Here is a 19,870-nt window from a genome sequence, read left to right on the forward strand (position 1 = left end):
TTTTATAGCATTCACCGGTGATTTCTTACGCCATGGTTACGTGTACCTAATGAGACACAAGTCTGAAGATATCAGGGACTACTTGAACGAAAATGAGATAGTATCACAATTAGCTCCTCCTACTACACCACAATTAAACAGTGTATTGGAGAGGAGAAACTGGACTCTATTAGATATGGTCCACTCACTTATTGTCCACTCAAAACTACCTACATCCTTTTGGGGATTCGCATTAGAAACTGTGATATACGTGCTGAATTGGGTTCCAACCAAATCCATTCCAAAAACTCTATATGAGCTTTGGACCGGCAAGAAACCAAGTGTGAGATACATGAAGATTTAGGGTTGTCCAACACATGTTAAAAGAACAAGTGCAGACAAACTGGAATCTAAGACCAATCGTTGTCTATTTGTATATTACCTTAAAGGATCTGTAGGTTACTTATTCTATGATCCAAAAGAGCAAAATGTGTTTTGTAGTCAAAATGCCCACTTCTTAGAGGAAGATTACATCCTAGACAATCACCATCAGGAAGTTATTCTTGATGAGAAGAGACCAGGGGTAGTGGGAGATGTCCCACGAACTCCAGATAATAACAAATCTAGAAGGTCTACCTGGGTATCCAAGCCTCTAGTTCGTTATGGCAATGACCAAGAAAGTTACTTGGTAGAAACCACGACTAGTGATGAAGATCTCGTGACTTATACGGAAACTATGTTGGACATAGATTCCTTAAAGTGGGTAGATGTCGTGAAAGCTGAGATAGACTCGATGGAGACCAATGAGGTCTGGACTCTTGTAGACCCGTCCCCTGGGGTGAAAGCAATTGATTGCAAGTCGATTTACAAGAGGAAATTGGACCCAGATGGTAACGTTGGGACCTATAAAGCTTGTCTTGTGGCGAAAGGGTACACTCAAAAAGAGGGAATCGACTATGAAGAAACATTTTCGCTAGTGGCCATGCTTAAGTCTATTATGATCATGCTATCTATAGCAACATACCATGGTTACGAGATTTGGAAAATAGATGTCAAAACCACATTCCTGAATGTATATCTTACTGAAGATATTTATATGCAGCAACCACAATGTTTCTTTGTTGTAGGTCAGGAAAACATGTAGTGTAAACTTAATCGATCCATATATGGACTTAAGCAAGTTTCTAGGAGCTAGAACATGCCCACAGTCCTTGGGTTTTTACAAGGTGGCTTGACACAAGGACCATTTAGTGAAAATGTTGGGCCCATTAAGAGCACATGGTGTTGGACTCAGGGGTTTACTATCTCTTACAGTGAATTCAGCCAGGCCTTGAAATAGAGACTGGGCTGAACTCAAGTGGCTAATGTGTAGATCAATGTTTGGGTCCCATGCCATACAAGGATAACCAACTGGGCAGCGGTTAGTAGGCTAAGTGAGCAGATAGACTTAATGAGCCTAAAACCCAATTCGAATTGGCTTAATGAGATTAATTAAAAGAGGGAGGTTTTAGGATTTAGATCAGCAGATAGGATAAGTGATTATCCCTATCTGCTCAGAGAGTCCAGATCCAAATAAAGATTTGGATCAGGAAACTCCTAATTAGATTAGGAGGGCTGATCTTTATCTACAGGTAAGATAAGGAATTATCTTTATCTCTTAAAGAGAGTCCAGATCCAGATACAATATTTGAATTAGGAAACCCCTAATGGGATTAGGAGAACCCCTCTTTAAAGTTATAAATAGGAATTTGGTTCTTGCCGCCATTCCAATTCAATCTCCACTTGTGGGAGCGATCAAGAAGAGTTCTTGATATTACCTTTTGGTTGAAAAAGTAATCTGAAGTCGTGCTCACTAGCCCTCTATCAGATTCTTGCTGAAGAATTTGGTTCTTGTTGAAAAACCATCTTGCTGATTCTTTGGGCATGAAAACCTTCATTGGAGGTTATTACTCGGCTTGACGTTGCTCAAGCAGTAAGTGTGGAAAGTATGTTCCATTTGAACCCAAGCCAGGAGCATTGAACAACTATAAAACATATACTAAAATACCTTCAAAGGACAAAAGAGTTTTGTCTAGAATTCGATGATAATTCACAACAGATCGTCGGGTATACTAATACCGACTTCTAGTCAAACCCAAATGATAGAATGTCTACATCTGGTTACATCTTCACGAGAGAGTCCTATGTAGTAAGAAAAGTAATCCACGACCTAAGCCAAGCACATTGCCATAAGTAAGGCTACCTAATGAATGAAGTTGTTTATTTTGGAATTAGGAATTCTGCACATCACCCATTCCACTATTGTGTGACAACACTGGTTCTGCGGGATATTGATGTTAAAAGATAACATCATCGAAGAATGTGGCAAACAAATTGACTAAGCTACTGACATAGAAAGTGTTTGAGAAACACGTGGAAACTATGAGATTCCAGTTTGTACCCAATTGGACCTATGTGCAAATGTGAGTTGCTAGACAATGTATGCCCTTAGCTCCAATCATATTTATGTACTTATTGTCATTTATTATAAATGAATGAAGTGCATAATTGATTCATGTTATTTTGGTGTGTTTCTGTGTAATACCCTTAAACTGGACACTTATGAGACTCGTGTTAGTTTAAAATTTTCATAGCTGTTGAATAGATTTTGGGAGATTTATCCTGCCAAGGCTAACACTAATGTGCCACTAAGTGGGTTGGGGTGGCTTGTCTCATCTGTCAGGGTGAGACCTGAGGTACATGCAGTGTGGGTTTTCCTCAAACCCTGAACCAGACCAAATTCTAGTATTGCTCTGGACCTTGGAGATAGATGGGAAAAACTGGAATGCTACAACTAACCCTTAGACTCGATTATGGTACTGCACTAGGTGTTGGATCTTTGATATGCCAATCAGTGAGATCCTTAGAGGGGGTCAAAACCTAGGTATGTTGGGGCAGTCCAATAATTCACCTAAGTGGGTGATTATACTGATAGGATTAACCCCTTTGTCGGACAAAGTGAATGATCGGGGAATGCACTCTCTCTGATGGAAACCTAAACTATCGGTAGTTAATTTCAAACTTGTTGAAATTTGTTTTGCAAAATATATTTATATCAATATATACTTATATATATTATGGTTTCACAAAATATTTGTGAAACATTTTAATTCCTAGGATCTAGGCGAGTAGAGAGTGCAACACTGTACCTTACAGCCGAATGAGAGCTCCTCTCTTTTCAGGAAGTGTTTGATCATTATGGGCTAAGAGGTTAAGTGTAAGATCATTGAGGGTTATACCTGATGGGCTAATCTTGCATCTGCTCAAAGTCCTTGGGCCTTCACAAGATGGTTGGACCCAAGGGCCATTTGTGTAAATGTTGGGCCCATTAAGAGCCCATACTGATGGACTCAGGGGTTCATTGTGTTTTGCAATGAATTCGGCTAGGACTTGTAACAAAGGCTGGGTTGATCCCATGTGGCTGATGTGTAGATCAATGCTAAGGTCCCATGCCATACAAAGAGAGCCAAAATAGCCATTATTTAAAGGGTAAAGTGAGCAGTGTGACTTAATGGGCCTAAGGCCCATTTCAAATTGGGCTTAACTGATTTAATTAAATGGGCGAATTTGTATTTATAATTTGACCAGGATTAGCAGTTGGACAAGATAAGTCTTATACACTTGAGAGTCCAGATCCAAATCTTAGATTTGGATAAAAAAACTCATTCCTAATTGGATTAGGAAGTTGACCCAGAAAAGGTTATAAATAGGGGGTGAATTCTATAGAGAGATCACTTCTTCTCTACAATCTTTTTCTCCCTCTGCTCTTGCTGCCTTGCCTAGTTCGATCTCCATCTCTTGGAGTGCTCAAGAACTGTTCTTGATATTGTTTCTTGGTGAAGAAACAATCAGAAGTCATGCTCACACAACCCTACACGATTCTTGTTGAAGAATCACAGGTTCTTGCTGAAGAACTCTTCTTGCCAATCATGCATCAACATTCATTGTGTCATCTCCATCTTTAGGCGTAAACACCTACGTCAGGAGTTACTGCTATTCCATATCAGGTATATCCCTCTTTGCTTCCTTTTGGTTTCAAATCTGGTCTAGTTTGTTTCAAGAACGAATCTTGAAAAATGTAGTTTTTCTAAATTAGGGAATAGGATTCTAGGATGGGAGAAATAAATTTTTGAAACTTCCCCAACCACCCTGCATGGTTCGGCCATCCATATGATGGATCTCCAATCCCTTTAGAGATCGTACTCTACATGGGTACATCTGTAACCATTGCAGCTATTATTATGGGATTAGTAGAGTTAGTTTTTAGAGAAGGGATAATTACCCTATAAGATTGTCTTTATGTTCCACAGCTTAGGACAAATTTGATTCCAGTTTCTAATTTATGTAAGATGGTTATTCTATTTTATTTAGTAATAAGATTATAGTTAAGTTGAATACAAATTCCTTCATTATGGAGAACTTGAGAATGGTCTTCATCTACTCCACCCTTCTCTAGGAACAAATATGATCAAAATAACCTTGGAACACATCTCATTGAAAAAAATAAGAAAATACTAATCTCCCATGCCTATGGCATTACCAACTTGGTCACATAAATAGAATGAATCACAAGATTGGTGAAAGATGGTCCTTTAGACTCTCTCATAGTAGAAGACTTGCCAACTTGTGAACCTTGCCTTCAAAGCAAGATGATAAAGAGGTCATTTATAGGTAAGCCTGAAAAAGTACATGTACACTTGACCTTATACATATGAATATATGTGGTCCTTAAGTGTTAGGACAAATAGCCTACACTCTTACTTTATAATTTTACCAATGATTATTCTCGGTATGACTATATTTACCTAACGAGATATAAGTTTGAATTCTTTGAAATGTTTAAAGAATTCAAACATGATGTCGAGAAACAGTTAGGTAGAAAAATCAAATCATTTGAATCAGATCGATGAGGTGAACATTTCTATAATGAATTTAGGAACTACCTAAAGGACAACAAGATTATATAATAACTATCTCCTCCTGTTACACCATAATTAAATGATGTATTATAGAGAAGACTCAGACTTTATTAGATATGGTTTAATCACTCATCGTCCACTCAAAGTTACCCATATCCTTTTGGGGACATGCATTAGAGACTACAATCTATGTATTAAACCGAGTTCCAACCAAGTCGATTCCAAAGACTCCATATAAGCTTTGGACTGGCAAAAAACCAAGTGTCAAACACTTTAAAGTATGGGGTTGTCCAATGTCAACACCCAATTTTTGCTCGATCTACTGCTTGATCCCCCTGATTCAGTCCAAACACGCAATCAAGATTCCTCTATTTACCCTTTCCTCAAACCAACATTCCCTGTCAAGCCCTTTCATTAGCCTAAACACCTAGAACCCAAATTCTCTTGATCCTAACACACCTGAACCAATCAGATTGCACCATTAAACTCCAAAGAGATCAAAACATCTACTTATGAAATTGTAACCTAAGATACCCCCTATTTACCCTTTCATTAAACCAAGATTTCATTTTTTGATCCTCTTGTTGACCCAAATTCTTACGATCATGACTCTTCAGAGCTAATCAGACATCACCGTTAAATTTTGGACATCCTGAAATCCTTACTTATAAAATTTCACCCAAAACTACCTTTGTTTACCCTTTCCTCACACAAAGATTATATTTTGATACTCTAAATTGACCAAATCACACTCCTTCCAAATTTGTCTAATCCGAGCCTAGTTGGGCTAATTTGACCCAACCAATGAATCCAAAATAACTAAAAACCTTACCCTACAATTTCAACCAAAACCACCCTCATTTGCCCCTCCATCTAAAAAGATTCTATTTTGACTCTAGATTGACCAAATCCTTTCTACACAATTGGGCTAATTTGACCTCACCATTCAATTTGAAATGACTTAAAATCCCCTTCCCATAAAATTTTATCTAAAAATACAATCATTTGCTCCTTCATTTGAAAATATTTTGTTTTGAATAATCTCATTAACCTGTAAATACTAAGCCATCATGAAGACCCCAAAATCATCTCGATCCTTCATTTTCCAACAAGAAATCTCATCCATCCATGAAAGATCTCGGTTCGACCCCTTTAAACCCATTTGAACTAAAATTCTCCATTTTTCAAAATTACAAAATTACCCCTCAGACCCCCCAAAAGTACTAGAAGTGTCATTGTGCCCTTGTATACAAGCTAACCTAATTTTCCATTTAAAGGTGGGAGTTTACTCTTCATCGTCTCTTACCTTGAAATAAAGCACAGAGTAGCGGCAAAACCAATACCTCCTCCTAGTTTCTCCTATTCCTTCGCATTGCTCACCCTTCCCTCTTCATCTTTCCTTCCACTTTCTTCTCTGGTCAATGGTCCTTTGTTCATTATCCCCGTCGGTGAGAGCGATGGAACTACTGGGAAATAGGGCCATTGAAACTTTGGAGGAGAAGCACTAAGGAATGCTTGAAGACATTATCTTTAGAATGTTATTTGCCCCCACTCAGTTTCACTGAGTTTGCTGTTAGATTATAGGCAAATCCATTCCCAGGATACATAGAGCCTTGGGCGAGAATCTGCAACTGGCAAAGTTGAAGAGTCTTCGAACATACCTTGTGTGAGATTGTAACAGACCAGATTGAGAGAGAGAGAGAGAGAGAGAGAGAGAGAGAGAGAGAGAGAGAGAGAGAGAGAATTTTGAAGTTGTGTGTGAAATGCCTGATTTATGCTCCTTAAATAGTTTTTGAAGAGTTATGAAGAAAAAGTTGTTGGTTCAAAGAAGGCACCTTGAATGGTCACAATTTCAAACATTGTAGTTGTTTAAAAGATAGTTAATAGTTAATGACTATTAACTTTGAAATGTGCCTCTTAGTTCCTATTAAAATACTCAAAATAGAACTTATAATTTTCCAATGTGGGACAAGTTCAAAACTAGTTTTTATAAGAGAAAAGCCATTTTCCAAAACAAATGTGCGGGTGTTATTTCTCATGTAATTAACCAATCAAACCCATTAGATTTAATCTCTAATGAGATTAAAATCCAACAATCCCCCACATTGATTGATCAATTACATAGGTCTTTCTTGATCCAAACTATTATGGCATAGTATGCATACAAAAGGTGTTTATCAACTTAACCCTTTTATTAGTATAGATATCTCAGAGCCTTGTCAAAGTTATTGGTGGTAAGACCTTAAACCAATTACTCTCAAAACAGACCGGAGATACCCATACACACAAAGTGTCCAGTCTCTACAAGAGTTTCAAGTTTTGCTCAACACTGTTATGGCCATGTTCTTCTTTCTTATTTTCATGAACAATCCTAAGAGCAAACCCAAACTCTCATGAGAAGTGGCACCACTTCTATGTTTACATAAGTGAAATTCCACTGTGTTCTGTTATTTAACACATTTCAGAATTTCATTGAGAGTTTTAATCAACCTCTCATCATAACGGACAACGTTGTTTATGTTGTGATGGAATTTTATTTTTTAATGTCAGTGCTAATAGTCACATTGTTGTAACTTGTTGTTACTCATTAAATCCAATACTGATGTTTTTTCAGTTCAAGTTAGGTTACCATTACAAGTGACTAAGTAAAGGGTTTTAATCCCATCTCTTTAGTTGTCGTTCTTACTAATTCTCTAGCCAAATCCTTGGTAAGAGGATCAACCAAGTTTTTACTTAACCTCACATAAGTTATACTGATGACTCCATCTTGAATCATTTACCTAACAAATTCATGCCTCGGACTTATATGTTTGAACTTACCATTATAGATACCACTATAGGGTCTTAACAGAATTGCCTCACTATCACAGTAAATGGAAATTGGAGGCATAGAACTAGGTCAAAGTTTTATATCCAATAACAAATTCCTAATCCATTTAACATTTTTTCCAACAACCGCTAAGGTTATGAATTCAAATTCCATAGTCGAGTGACATATATAAGTTTGTCTCTTGGATGCCCAAGAAATCGCACCCCAACCAAGGACAAAAATCCATCCAAAGGTGGACTTGTTATCTCCATTACAGGTAATCCAACTTGTATCAGTGTACCCTTCTAGTACAGCTGGATAATCATAATAGAACAAGCCAAGTTCCAATGTTCTTTTGAGATACCTAAGAACTCTCTCAATTGCCTTCTAGTGCTCTACACTGGGATTATTTGTAAATAGACTAAGATTACTTACTGCAAATGCAATATCATATCCAATACAAAGCATAACATACATCAAACTTCCTACTGCACTAGTATATTCAAGTTGTGCAATTGTTCTACCAGAATTTTCTACTAAATTTATACTAGAATCATATGGTGTGCTATATTCTTTAAATCCTAAATGCTTAAATTTCTCAACTTTTCTCTCAATATTATGTGATTGGTTAATGCATAACCCCTACTATTCTTTTTAAGTTTTATTCCTAAAATAGTATCTACTTCTCCTAAATCTTTCATTTTGAAAGCAATGAATAAGTAGTTTTTACTTTCAGTTATGCCAACCATATTAGTACCTAAAATAAGCATATTATCAACATAAAGACATGCAATTACACCATAATTTTTAGTAAGTTTTGAGTAAATGCATCTATTAGCACTATTATGTTTAAAACCAAAGGCTTTAATGCAAGAAGCAAATTTCTCATGCCATTGTTTGGGTGCTTGTTTTAAACCTTATAGTGATTTAACCAGTTTATAGACTTTCTTCTCATTTCAAGAAAAACAAATTATTCTAGTTGTTCCATATAAACCTCTTCATTTGAATCACCATTTAAGGAAACAGTTTTAACATCCATTTGATGAACATATAAGTGATAAGTGGATGCTAGTGCTATGAGTGTTCTAATAGAAGTTGTTCTAGCCACTGGTGCATAGGTGTCAAAATAGTCAATCCCTTCTTTTCGACTGAATCTTTTGGCTACCAATCTAGCCTTTAAATTTTGTACAGTTCCATCAATTTTCTATTTTTTTTCTTAACACCCATTTACATTTGATTGTTTTGATCATGGAGGCAAGTATACTAGTTCCCATGAGTTATTTGACATTATTGAATCCATTTCATCATTTATAGCTTCATTCCAAAAGGCAGCATATCTAGAGGACATTGCTTCATTGTACGTCTTTGGATCATTTTCAATGTTAAGTACAATGAGTATCTTATTTAAAATCTTTTCTCTATTAGCCTTGACCAAAAAAATAATTGACTAAGTAGAGATAAAGTCTGAACCTAAGTGTTTCTCTGTTCTTTGTCTTTAACTTCTTCTAGGTTCTACTGTAGGTGTTATAATTGTGTTATTTCTTCTTTCAGTCTCATTATTATTATTAGATATTGACATATGAGATTCTCTTTCAGGTTCTCTATCATTTTTTTGTAGATTAAGAACATAGTTTATTTTAAAAGAATCAAACCTTTCTAGTTTCAATTATTATGTTGGACTCTAAGTCTAGAAGCTTGTAGGGTTATATCTGATGGGCTAATCTTGCATTTGCCCACAATCCCTGTGTTTTTATAAGATGGCTTGGCCCAGGGACCACTTAGTGTAAGTGTTGGTCCCATAGAGTCCATGTGATGGGCTCAAGGGGTTCACTGGGCTCTCCAGTGAATTTGGCTAGGCTTTGTAACAAGGGTTGGGCCGAACCCATGTGGCTGATGTGTAGATCAATGCTTGGGTCTCACGCCATACAAAGAAGCCCAACTGGGTAGCAATTTGGAAGCCTATTGAGCACTTGATACATATTGGGTCTAAAACTCATTTCAAACTGGACTGATTTGATCAGTCACTTAAAGGGGTGGATCTGAGATTAGGAAAAGCCAAAAGGATTGGGTCTTAACCCTATCCACTCATGGAGACCAAATTCAAATTAGGATTTGAATATGGTAACCTCCTGATAAGATCAAGAGTGGGTTGATCTGATCTGCAGATAGGATTAAGAAGACTCCTCGTCCAAATATAGATTTGGATTAGGATAACTCCTAATGGGATTAGGTGGTTTCTTAATCACTAAGAAAGAAAGAGGAGAAACCCTAATTTAAATTATAAGAATTTGAACCTTAAGGGAATTTGCAAAGAACACTGCAACTTAGAGATTGGACCTCAGAGAAACCCTCGAGAGGAGAAAGCAGTTCGCTACTTTCATCTCTAGTCTTCTCCTCCAGCAATCACCGCCATTTATTGCTAGTTCAATATCTCTGTGAGGGAAAAGATCAAGAAAGCTTCTTGATATCAGTCTTTGCTGAAAGACTTATCGTGTGTAGTGCTCATTGCTTCCATTGAGTTTTTCAGAAGGACCTGGTTCGTGGGACGAACACTGCTGGTTCTGCTTCATCAACACTGTGTCATCTTCAGTGGGAGCGGTTCTTGGAAGTTTCTTTGGGCGTGAACACCGACATTGGGGGATATTGTTTCTTCAGATCAGGTATATCCCTTCCCTTCTCTTTTGTTTAAGATCTTGTTCAGTTTTGGTTCGAGTTAGATCCTTGAATACTGTATTCTAAATTTAGGGAATATGATTCCCAATTGAAAGAATGGTAAGAAATTTTTGAAATTCGCCCACCCATTCTGCACCCTTTTGGTGTCCATATGATGGATCTTACCATTCGTTCAGTGGTATTAGAGCCACAGGTTTGAATCTTGAATCAAATAAAAATCAGATCTGAACCTGCGCAAATGGGTAGAAGGTGTTCTTCCCGAATCTGCGCAGATTGTTTTTATTTCTAGAAAATTGTTTCTGGATGTGGGGTGATTGATCTGAAATTAATTTTATAAATCTGAAATTGATTTAGAACCGTTATTTATTTATTTCTTGATTTATTGGGTTGTTCATACATGGAGATCGAAGTGCAGATTTTGTGCAGATTGTCTATGCATTATTTTAGCAGCTTCTATTCATTCGGTCTGTAAATTTTTTTTCTAGACTGAATGTATAGGATTCAATCAAATTGTAATTAATTAATAGAAATTAGGATTTCTATTTTTTATTTCATGATTGAAGATGCCAACGACGCTCGAGATTCACAGATTTCACTATCGTAATCTGCGTTTTTGCAGTTTATGAAACTCCAACTTTATGTTCTAATCTCTGTTTTGCAGGTGGATTTAGTATGAACAGCCCCATATCTGTTTTATGAATGTCTGTAATTAGAATTATTGATTTTAGATCTTTCTTGAAATTGATTCTTGAATTGAAAATTAGTTTCAGACCAGATTGGACCAAAGCTATTTGGACCGAATCTAGGGTTCGAAGGAGATTGTTTTTAGTCCTGATTTCTCCCACTTTCAGGTCTGAAACTAATGTTTAATTGCAAGAATTAATTCGGCCTAACCTATAAAGACCAGTTTTAAAGAGTTAAAACTACACAACCCCACTTTTATGCAAAAGCTATATGGGTCGAACTGCTAATCGCTATTCAGCCCATATACCTAGATAATGTTAATTGTTAATATTATGGACTTTTAAATGGGCTTATTAATGGGCTTTACAGCAAGTGATTGATTGGATGGATTCTTCCATTGCATGTGATGTATGGATGTATGATGTGTTGCGACCATGGGCCATAAGCACTTGGCCCATGATGATGCGATAGTGGCTCTTGTGCACACCATGGCTGAATGCACATCATTGCTATAGTGTCCCTTTCGGTCATTGGATGACCCCTCCCTTCATGGTGGGCCCCACAACCCTGAAAAAGGATGCATGCGGAAACCCTAGCCTATTTTGGGCCACCAGAAATCTAACTTTATGAAAGTCAGTGGGAGCCACATTGGTTTGACCAAAATTAAGTAGGGCGTAATTTTGTTCCCTCCAGCAATATGAGTGCATGTGGTAGGGAGATTCTTGTGATGAACTCTCTAAAGGCCTTTTGTCATTAGCAGGACGATGGGTCCATCATTAATGAAGAAACACACCATAAAATTGGGATATCCATTTGTTGTTGGATTTATCAAAGTGTTTCATAAGATGATAGGGGCGTCATAGACTGATGTGGGAGGGGTTTCACCAGAAAATGGGAAATCTCTCACATGGACTGTGGCACCTGAATCAAACCACCATCTAGAAGATGATTATGCCAGTTGATTTTAGTAATCATGGCCACTAGATTGTCTTCCACCATGTTTGTAGACTTGGTTCCACCTTTCCGATGTCGGAAGACTCGGGCATAGTGCCCCTTCTTTCCACAAACATAGCAGGATCCTTTCTTATTGTTGCTCTTCTTAAAGCTCTCGTCCTTCTTCTTTACTTGTAATGCATGATTAGTCTTCTTCAATCTGTTTTCCACAAAATTAACCTTAGAGTTCAGCATACCGGCCAGGGTCTTATCCCTAATATCTCTAATCCAAACTCTTCTTCAATACGAAGGTGTTACTGAATTTTCTCCAAGGTAAAATCTTCAACCTTGTGCAAAAGCTTTTTCCTATAATCCTTCCAAGAGGGTGAAAATTTGGCAATGATTTCTCCCATTTGGAAAGATTCAGGAAGGATGATATCAAGGGATTAAATTTTGTTGACTATCACCTATCATTCATGGTCAAGTCAAAGTATTCTACGATAATATACTTATTCATACCTACTTCTTGCACCTTGTATTTAAATTCCAGAGCCTTCTAGATTTCTTTTGGAGATGCAAGTTCCTTGTAGAAGTTGTAGAGCTGATCTGATAAGGCGTTCAGTATGTGTCCTCGGCATAGAAGTGAATCATCTTCTCGTTTTGCTCTTTCCTTCTTCAGTTTTTCTGAGTTTTTGTCAGTGGATTTAGGAAGTGATTGCAGACTGGGATTCAGAAGATAGTACAGTTTTAGTATGGCCAGAAAGAACATCATCTTGTCTTGCCACCGGCTAAAGTTTGCTCCATCGAACTGGTCTAGTCGAACAAGATCTTGGTTCATCATCTTGATCGAAGTCATGCTTTCTTTTGCCTCCGTTGCAAAATAACGTTCTAAAATTGTTGGAAAATGGGGTCACTGAAACATTGGAGGAGAAGCTCTGAGGCATCTCTGAAGACAATGTCTTTAGAACGTTTTTTGCCCCCACTCAGTTTCACTGAGTTTGCTATTGGGTTACAGGCAAATTCGTTCCCAGGATACAACAGAGCCTTGGGCGAGAATCTATAACCAGCAAAGTTGAAGAGTCTCCGAAGAAACCTTCTATGAGACTATAGTAGACCAGATTGAGAGAGAGAGAGAGAGAGAGAGAGAGAGTGAATTTCGAAGTTGTGTGAAATGATTGATTTATGTTCCTTAAATACTTTTTGAAGAGTTATGAAGAAAGTTAACTGTTAACTTTGAATTTTGCCTCTTGATCACACCCGATCAAACCATGACCGTTGATCACATCAATGGTGATCAACGATCAACATCACACCAAAACCAAAGCCGCCCTTCACGAACCATATGGGTGTGAGCAAAATGTGCTTCTAAAGCGCCTCATTGTGTCACACACACGCGTGCACGCATGCACGTGCGTTGTGCAGTAACAAGCCTCCATACTCTCACTCTTTATCTAAGGAGTGTAAATAAGCTCCTATTAAAATACTCAAAACAAAACTTATAATTTTCCAATGTGGGACAAGTCCAAAACTAGTTTTTATAAGAGGAAAGTCATTTTCCAAAACAAGTGTGCAGGTGTAGTTTCTCATGTAATTGACCAATCAAACCCATTGGCTTTAATCTCTAATGAGATTAAAATCCAACAGGAATCATCGCAGTAGTGCATTATATTAATTCTAGCATGTGTTTAACTCACTATTTTCAAAATCGGACCAGGCCGGATGGTCGAACTGGAAAAATCGGGAATCGATCACCTAACTAGTTCCATTTTCCTCCAAAACCATTGATTTTGGTCACTAAACTGTTGAATCGGCCGGTTAACCATTCAAATGGTTTTGACCATTTTTCCAATTTAATTTTTTTTTTGTCAAAAAAGGCTAGCCATTCAGGTGAGAAAATGTAACCAGATGTAGACTTTCTATCATCTGGGTCTGACTGAAGTTGGCATTAATATACCCGACCATCTGTAGTGAACTACCATCGAAGACAAGACAATACTCTTTACTTTCCCGAAGGTATTTGAGTATGTTTTTCACAGCAGTCCAATGCTCCTATCCTGGGTTTGACTAGTATCTACTTACCACACTCACTGCCTGAGAAATTAGGGGTGAGCATAATTCGGTTAAAACCGAAAAACTGAACTGAAATTTTGGTTTCGGTTTAATCAGTTCAGCTTATTCGGTTTTTCGGTCAGGTTCAATTTTTCTATTCAGTTTTTGTATATTTTGGTTTTCGGTTTTGGTTACCATATTTGCTAAATTGATTAACCGAAAAACCAAATTAGTTTTATAATTATATATTATTAATAGTATTTATATTATAATTTATTATTTTATATTAATATTTATTAAATTAATAAATATAATTATATACATCGAACTTCAAAGACTTGAGACATATTTGGCTATATGCCAAATTTCCATAATAAGCAATAACGTAAAAGACTAAAACTAAAACTCTAAAAGTTTCTAGCTTTCTAAAATCTAAATTTCTAAACTATAACTAGTAATTTCGTATTAGTCACGAAAAGTGGAAAACAAAACAAGAAAAAACTCTTCAAAACTTTGACTCTTCGTCATCTTCCACTGAGTTGGCTTCGACAGTTTGGCACTTACAGAGTACAGACTCCAAACTCCATTGAAGAGACCACACTACCACACACCAGATCACCAGTTCTTCTTCTTCTTCTTTTTCTCCAAAAGTCCAAAGTCCTAGCCTCCTAGGCACTCAGGCAGTTTGTGTTGACTCTATCTGGTGCCTACCATCATTCTTCTTTTTTTTTTCTTCTTCTTCTTCTTCTTCTTTGTTTTTGATAGAACACAGACTCACTAAGAAGACTTGGTCCAACTCATCAAAGCTTTTAATTTGATATAAGAGAATATCATTTATTCATTTTGGTTTGGGCGGGAAACAAAAAAGCTCCCTTCTTCTTTCTTCCTTGACTCTTCCTTGCCTGCACTCTACAATGGGTCCTTGACTTTTCCTTGTTTGCACTTCAAGTTTTGCATTAGTGGCTTAGTGCATCTTCGGATCTTCCACTAGCTCCAGGCTTCAGACTCCAGGTCCAGGCTCCGGTTCACCACTTCACCTCCAGTTACAGGTATCTTCTTATCAAAATCTTTTAAATGTTTAGATTTCTAAAATATGACTAAGTGAGAATGTAAACATGAATTTGTATTTGCCATATTTTATACTGTATTCATTTATTTGGTCAAACATTCAAACTATTTGTTGTATTCTTTGTAATCGATTCCAAATTGTTCATAAATTAATATTTTTTGCATTGTATTTATGTTGCACATTGCCAACAAATAAATGAGTGGTTGGATACTTGGATTGGGATTTAATCTGATTCAAATTTGAACATGATTTGTTTAAGTTGAATTCCAATATCAACCTAGCCATAATCTAAGTTAAATCAAATAATAATTGTGTAGATTTATATAGATTTGTTAAGTTTGTGTAGATTTATATAGATTTGTTAAGTTTTAAATCACATAACAATCAATGGAATCTGAAACTTGGATTTGGATACATAAACAATAAATGGAATTTGAATCCATGTTTTATGTATCTGTTGTAAATCCAATTCGGATTTCTCTGAATTAATGAATTATACCCATTTGAATTCAATTCCATGATTCCATCTATTTGCCGCCATGACTACCTTGTCGTAAATCCAATTCGGATTTCTATATTGCTTTCATCTACTTTGAGTACTTTCCGCACCTTTTCATAAGAAAATAAAATAAAAGAGATCAAAGAGAGTGAAAAAAAAGCTTCTTATTTTTGTTACATTTTTAAATTTATTTTTTCTATTTCTGCCACATTGTGGCTGCAATCTGCATAGTTCTTACTCATTAATTCATTCAAACTACTTGCCTTGAGGAAGGTACATAATAGTTAATTAGTAATGGTGCTAATAGAAACTCACTCTTCTCAAATACTCATTAATCGATTCAAATAATGATTGTATTTTTTTATTTCTATAAATTGTTGTTTTCATCTTGATAGGGATTTGGAGTTGGACTCTTGGAGTATTTATTTAGTGTGCTATATTCTTTAGTAACGACATCATCTACCTTATTGTGTAATGTAAGTTTGCTCTTACCTTGTTCTCTTTTTATTTATGTAATCTTTTAGATTTAATTCTTGTTCGTTTCTCTATTTTGCAGATCTGAATTCGTCTGGTTCAAGGCTAAGGTGTCTCGAGGGGTTCGTGGGTTGTAGAAAGGACAGATGACCGGTTCTTGTTAGGAGGGGTTTCTGCAAGCTATCTGGCTGATTTGTAGCTACCGCCACCAAATCCGGATTTTGAATCATTTTTTTTATTTATTTCTTTTATTTCATTTGTTGATTCACATACTTTATTAAATTCCGATATTTATTTATTGTCTTGTTTATATTTGAAACATTTAATTTCAGCAATAATAGATTATATTTTCTTATTTTCTACAATTCTCGATTGTATTCTCTTATCCGAATCTAAGTATATATTAATTTTTCACTTGCTTCCCTGTGGATATGACCCGCTATCACCCATTTACCACATTAGTAGTTGTTTGAGAAATGGTAAAATTATAAATGTTTAAACTGGTGTTCCGGGGTGTTTAACGACGCGCTTTCAGACACACCAAGTTTTTGGCGTCGTTGCTAGGGAAGCACAGAGAAAAATTTTTATTTACATTTTCCGGATCTGTTTCATTATTTTTTCTTTTTCGTTTTATTACTTGATCCAATATCTCAGTTTAATTCTTGTTTCCCTTTGATTCTGTAGGACGAAATAACGAAAGGTGGGGTACCGAAGCGTTGCGAGGCTGCAAAATGGAAGAGAAGAGAAGAAAATTTGGATTACATTTCAGGTGTAGTCATTCCATTTTATTTTAATTTTCAAACTCTTTTTTTTGATAGAATAGTTATTTTTGAATTTTTTGAATTAATTTTTTTTCTATATCCGATTTTTTTTTATTATTACCTTTCTTCCATTTTGCTTCTAGATCTGTTTTTTCTTCATTTTAATTTCTTGTTCAATTTTTTTGTTTTACTAGGCTTGTGTTTTTCTTTTATTTCAGATTAAAAAAAACAAAAAAAATCGTTTATTTTATTTCTTGCATCATAATTTTATTTTGTTTATTTTATTCTATTTTATTTTCAGTTTAAATTTTGGATTCGTTTTTTTTCTTTTATTTCAGATAAAAAACAATAAAAAAACAAAAATAAAAGAAATAATTTTTTTTGCTTATTTTGTTTTATTTATTTTTGTAGCGTATTTTTCTTTTGTTAAGTTATTTTCGTATTAATTTTTAGATTTGTGTATTTCTTTTATTAAAAATAAAGAAAAAAATATAAATATAAAAAAACTTCAGCATATTTTTTTCTTTTTTTTTATTTTATTTTTGGTTTAATTTTTTTAAATATATATTTTTTTTTCTTTTATTTGATCTATTTCTTGCATAACTTTATTTTTGCATTTTATTTTTAGTTTTATTTTTAGATTAGCAATTAGTTTGTAAGAATTTATTTTTGGTACTTGTTAATTCTGTTTAGCACAATTAATTGTTGTTTTATTTTCTGTTTGCGATTATTATTTGTTGCCTTATTTAATTTCTTTTCTTTTAGTTGTTTAATTGAATAATTAATTTCTAAATAGGAAATTATTGAAATTTTCGAATTTGAGTTTACATTTAAATCTGAATTTAAATTTAAATTTTAATTGGAATCTGAATTTGAATTTAAAATTTTGAAATTTAATTTTAAAATTTTGAATTTAAAAAAATTCAAGCGAAAAAAAATTTAAAAATTCAAAGTTGAATTTAAATTTTAGGAATTTAAATTTCAAAATCTGAAGTTGAATTTAAATTTCCAAAAATTTAAATTTTGAATTAAAAAAATAAAAAAAAAGTTGGTTAATATTTTTCTTGCATTTTTATTCCAATATTTAGGGTTTGATATTCTAGAGCATGCATCATATAGGTTTATTTATTTATTGAAATTATTATTGTTAGTTGTGAATTAATTAGGTATTCTTTTTATTATTTTAATTGTTCCTTTTGCTTGGTTGTTTGCTTTATTCTTTTAGGTTTAATTGCTGAATTGCATCTTAGAAATAATTGCTCATGCATTGTAATTAGTTACATTTTGTTGTGTTTATTTTGTCTTTCCGTTAATTAATTTAAGGGCATGCAACCTAAATAAGATATGGTGGGGATTTCGTCACCCTTCCTTGGCCCAAAAATCACCACCATTTATAGTCGGTTCACCCTAACCTTAATTTAAAAATTGGATAGAAAGATCCTTTAGGGAAGCTGCACATTTGGTTGAAAGGTGTGCTGAATTTTAGGGAAGCTTGAAATTACTTTCCATAACTGGCGGTTGGTGTCTAAGGAAAGAGGTTAAACGGCTATGCTTAAGCGGGTTTTGTGGTTACTTAATTAGGTCCTTGCGAGAGCAAGGGGAGCCTCCCACATCCCCACCTCTGACCTGGCTAACCAAAGGAAGTGGTGTAATTCCAAGTGAACCTAAAAGGATTCACATTGGTTGCACCTCTAGTTTAGGAAACCCTAGGTCAGCTCCTAGGTCTTGTGGTTGATTTGTTTGTCTTAAAAAAAATAATAAATAAAATAAAAAGAGAAAATAAAAAAATTTAAAACTTCAAATTTGAATTTAAATTTTAGGAATTTAAATTTTAAAATCTAAATTTGAATTGAAGTTTCAAATTTCAAATAAAAAAAGATAAAAAAGAAAAAAAAAAGAAAAAAATTAAAATTTAGTTTAAATTAAAGAATTTAAATTTCAAAATCTAAAATTGAATTTAAAATTCAAAATTGAAATTTCAAATTTCAAAAAAAAAAAAAGAAGAAGAGGAAGGGGGTTAAAACAAAATAAGAGAAAATGAATTCAATAGTCGGAGTTTGTGGAATGAGAAATTATTTCCAACCTGAGCCGCAAATAGATTGGAATCATGTGTTTTGACAGCTGGACAAGTTTAATGGTATGGCCCAAAGACTTATTGAAGTCCTTGCATGTCGTCAACAAAGTGGCCCATACCCAACCTTGCCACCCTATCCATCATGTTCCATCTGTTCAAGCCGACCCATTTTGTCAGCTAGTGCCTTGCGGCGGGCCCATGTCAACCAGTTATTCCAAAACAAGTGCATGCGGCCAATAGATTTTTTCAACCCAATGGTAACCCATTCTCTAGTCCATATAACCCTAGGTGGGAAAATCAGCGCAACTTCAATTATAGGGCTCAAGTCCAAGAAAAACCCTTGCCAAATATGCACTCTCAATGGTCTAAAGCCCAGACTCATTGGTAGTACAATGATTACCTTGGGACTCAAACAGATCAACCATCTCAAACCTATAAACAGTCCCAACAGCAATACCGCCCATCTAAATCAGTGGCCCAAAATTTTCAGAGGACACAAGTATAGAGTTCATTCCAGCAAGTGTACCCTAGGAACCAACCGATTCAACCGTATCAGGCTTACCCACAACCTCCTCAAATTTGTACCGTCGATGACTAATTCATGAAGCTTCAAGAGCTTATCCTAAATCAGCAGCAATCCATCGATAGATTAGAAAGCCAAATAGGACAGCTAGCCGAAGCTAAGAAAAGGAGAGGAGTAGAGCAATTACCAAGTCAACTAGTTGTGAGTCCTAGAAATCAGTTACCAGGTTTTCCTCCACAACAAGTTCGACCACTTCCTAAGAACCCTCAACCTAAAAGTACCAAGGTTATTACAACCTTAAAGAGTGGGAGGATTTTATAGAACTCCTGTGAGAAAAACAGAATTAGTGAAAAGGAGCAAGAAGACCCTAAGATGGGGGGAGAAG

This window comes from Nelumbo lutea, chromosome 1, assembly GCF_056320005.1.
Source record: "Nelumbo lutea isolate HS-2025 chromosome 1, American lotus-T2T, whole genome shotgun sequence".
NCBI classification, from domain to species: Eukaryota; Viridiplantae; Streptophyta; class Magnoliopsida; order Proteales; family Nelumbonaceae; genus Nelumbo; species Nelumbo lutea.